The 3,933-nt window shown below is 41.5% G+C and overlaps 1 long non-coding RNA gene across 1 annotated transcript in view; it reads right to left on the bottom strand.

The window, feature by feature from the left end:
• The window catches only part of LOC104995638, a 10,823-nt gene extending 9,248 nt beyond the window's left edge, over window positions 1-1,575 (bottom strand). Inside the window, exon 1 of the long non-coding RNA XR_826071.1 lies at window positions 1,441-1,575. This is a non-coding gene — a long non-coding RNA (uncharacterized LOC104995638). The remainder of the gene's footprint in view (window positions 1-1,440) is intronic.
• Window positions 1,576-3,933: the final 2,358 nt, after the last annotated feature.

The raw sequence follows: 3,933 nt of genomic DNA on the forward strand, positions 1-3,933 counted from the left end.
GAGGAAACCAGAAGGGAAAGAGACACGTGTACCCCAATGTTCATCGCAGCACTGTTTACAATAGCCAGGACATAGAAGCAACCTAGACATCCACCGGCAGATGAATAGATAAGAAAGCTGTGGTACATATACACAATGGAATATTACTCAGCCATTAAAAAGAATACACTTGAATCAGTTCTAATGAGGTGGATGAAACTGGAACCTATTATACAGAGTGAAGTAAGCCAGAAAGAAAAACACCAATACAGTATACTAATGCATATATATGGAATTAAGAAAGATGGTAACTATAACCCTGCATGTGAGACAGCAAAAGAGACACAGATGTACTGAACAGTCTTTTGGACTCTGTGGGAGAGGGCGAGAGTGGGATGATATGGGAGAATAGCATTGAAACATGTAAATTATCATATGTGAAACAAATCGCCAGTCCAAGTTCGATTTATAATACAGGGTGCTCAGGGCTAATGCACTGGGATGACCCTGAGGGATGGGATGGGGAGGGTCACAATGGGAAACACATGTACACCCATGGCTTATTCATGTCAATGTATGGCAAAAACACTACACTATTGTAAAATGCTGCTGCTGCTAAGTCACTTCAGTCGTGCCCGACTCCGTGTGACCCCATAGACGGCAGCCCACCAGGCTCCCCTGTCCCTGGGATTCTCCAGGCAAGAACACTGGACTGGGTTGCCATTTCCTTCTCCAAAGCATGAAAGTGAAAGGGAAGTCACTCAGTCATGTCCGACTCTAAGCGGCCCCGTAGACTGCAGCCTACCAGGCTCCTCCGTCCACGGGATTTTCCAGGCAAGAGTACTGGAGTAGGGTGCCATCACCTTCTCCGATTGTAAAATAATTAGCCTCTAATTAAAATAAGTTAATTAATTAAAAAAACACACAAACTACAAGTTTGATGATATTCAAGAATTTGAGCTATTTTTCAGGTGAAATAATATGGTGATTTTTTCCCAAAGGCTATCCTATCTTGTAGAGAAAACTAATGATATGTTTACAGATGAACAAATCTGATGTCTAGGATCTGCTTCAGAATACTCTGGGGTGGGTGTGGGGCTGGCAGGGGTCAGGGGTAGAGATGCAGCAAAACTGGCCACCAGCTGATCTTGGCTAAAGCTGGGGGTGGTACATGAGAGTTCATTATACTACACTATTTCTGTAAATTTTGGTAATCATTCATTAAAGAAAGAAATTTAAAAGTGAATAAAACATTATAAAATTAAAAACCACCCACTATTTTCTAAAGGCATTTCTGTAAGTGCTGCTATCACATTTGCATTGAAACAGCTGGGTTACATGTGTATATTTACTCAGAAATCTTTCAGAATTTGAAACAAAATTTTAATAAACCCTGTAGTTTAAACAAACACTATTATTATTTGAAATTTAAGTATATGCAACTCAAAAGTCATTACTCACCTCTTCCAAAGCACAAGCCTTTATTACTTTTTCATACCGTTCTTCTTCATATTTCTTCCCAAATAAAATGTTATTCCTCACAGTTCCTGAGAACAGCCAGGGCTTCTGAGACACATACACAATCCTCCCGTGCACACTGACCTGTCCCTGGCTCGGGGGCAGCTCTCCCAGCACAGCACTTAACAGTGAGGACTGAAATAGATGGCAACAGACACACATGAACAGGCAACACTCAGGATAGAACAAGATCCATAGTACAGCAGACCCCACCGTTGCACTTGATACACTATAGAACCCTTTCATTTAGAACAGGATGAAGTAGATCCCCGGCAATAGTGAAAAAAAGAGAGAAAAGAACCCCATTGGCCCACGTACTACTAATGGTTGATAAGGAACATCAGTATAATACTACAACAACTTACACTGCTCAGAATTTCCCCCAAATGAAAACTTATACTCAGAAAAGACTAGCTAAGAATGTTAAACATTCTTAACTAGCAGGGCAGTGTAGCAGGATGTGTATTTCATGTATCCAATGTTTCGGGTAGTTGTTTCTGCATCCAGGTATCCTTTACTTGACAAACACTTATTATTAAAAACCTACATGTGAAGAATATATCCAAAGATTATTATTAAAAAAACTCTGAAGTGAGTTGTGTCCAAAGAGCAAAAGTCCATCCTAAAGAAAATCATCACTCTCTTGTGTACACATCGCACATCTAGATTTCCACGTTTTGTTGTTTCAGACCAAGTACAGCTCTGGTTCCAAATAGGGAAAGGAGTATGTCAAGGCTGTATACTGTCACCCTGCTTATTTAATTTATATACATAGTGCATCATGAGAAATGCTGGACTGGATGAAGCACAAGCTGGAATCAAGATTACCAGGAGAAATATCAATAACTGCAGATATGCAGATGACATACCCTTATGGCAGAAAGAGAAGAACTAAAGAGCCTCTTAATGAAAGTGAAAAAGGAGACTGAAAAATTTGGCTTAAAACTCAACATTCAGAAAATTAAGATCATGGCTTCTGGTCCCATCACTTCATGGCAAATAGATGGGGAAACAGTGGAAACAATGACAGACTATTTTGGGGGGCTCCCAAATCACTGCAGATGGTGACTGCAGCCATGAAATTAAAAGACGCTTCCTCCTTGGAATAAAATTATGACCAACCTAGAAAGCTTATTAAAAAGCAGAGACATTACTTTGCCAACAAAGTCCATCTAGTCAAAGCTATGGTTTTTCCAGTAGTCATGTATGGATATGAAAGTTGGACTATAAAGAAAGCTGAGCACCAAAGAATTGATGCTTTTGAACTGTGGTGTTGAACAAGACACTTGAGAGTCCCTTGGACTGCAAGGAGATCCAACCAGTCCATCATAAAGGAGATCAGTCCTGAATATTTATTGGAAGGACTGATGCTGAAGCTGAAGCTCCAATACTTTGGCCACCTGATGCTAAGAACTGACTCTTTTGAAAAGACCCTGATGCTGGGAAAGATTGAAGGAGGAGAAGGGGACAACAGAGGATGATATTGTTGGATGGCATCACCGACTCAATGGACATGAGTTTGAATGGACTCTGGAAGTTGGTGATGGACAGGGAGGCCTGGCATGCTGCAGTCTATGGGGTCGCAAAGAGTCAGACACAACTGAGCAACTGAACTTAACTGAACTGACAGCTGAATATTTACTTCAAATCTTTAACAACACATAGATGTGTTATGTGTGTGTCCACATCACGCTAAGCTGAAATAATCTGCCTGTGTATTGGTCTCACCCAGGAACCTGGTTGCCTCTGGAGGGCAGAGGCATCAGGGTCTGCCTCACGTCCAAATCTTTTGCTCCAGCACATGGCTGCACCTTTACTACACTGATGTGACCAAGTCAAGTCACATGAGAAAACACTCAGAGCTTCCTGGAAGAGCCTTTGCAACCTCCAGACTTCATGGAGAGGCCACTGTAATGAAAAGGAAGTCCACATGTCTCTGTCCATCCTGAACAGCTGTCACATAAATAATTTCGTTTAATGAGATGTCCAAATTCCCAACAAGCTGTTTCCAACTGTACAACATGAAGCACCAAGAAGGAAAACATAAGGTGCATTTACCCAGATTTGTGTGGCCATGAAAGTGAAAGTAACACTGAAGTCGCTCAGTCGTGTCCGACTCTTTGCAACCCCATAGACTGTAGCCTACCAGACTCCTCCATCCATAGGATTTTCCAGGCAAGAGTACTGGAGTGGGTTGCCATTTCCTTCTCCAGAGGATCTTCCCGACCCAGGGATCGAACCTGGATCTCCCACATTGTAGGCAGATGCTTTACCATCTGAGCCACCAGGGAAGCCATGAAACCATCTTGTAAAATAAAAATTCCATAGAACACACCTAGAGAAATGCTGTTCTAGATACATCTAATTAGAACTGTTTTCCTTATAGCAGCATAAAAAGTCAAAGGAAAGTCCTTCCCCAATAAAAAACCACTGGCA

This window comes from Bison bison, unplaced genomic scaffold (assembly GCF_000754665.1).
Source record: "Bison bison bison isolate TAMUID 2011002044 unplaced genomic scaffold, Bison_UMD1.0 scf7180017850955, whole genome shotgun sequence".
Taxonomy (NCBI): Eukaryota; Metazoa; Chordata; class Mammalia; order Artiodactyla; family Bovidae; genus Bison; species Bison bison.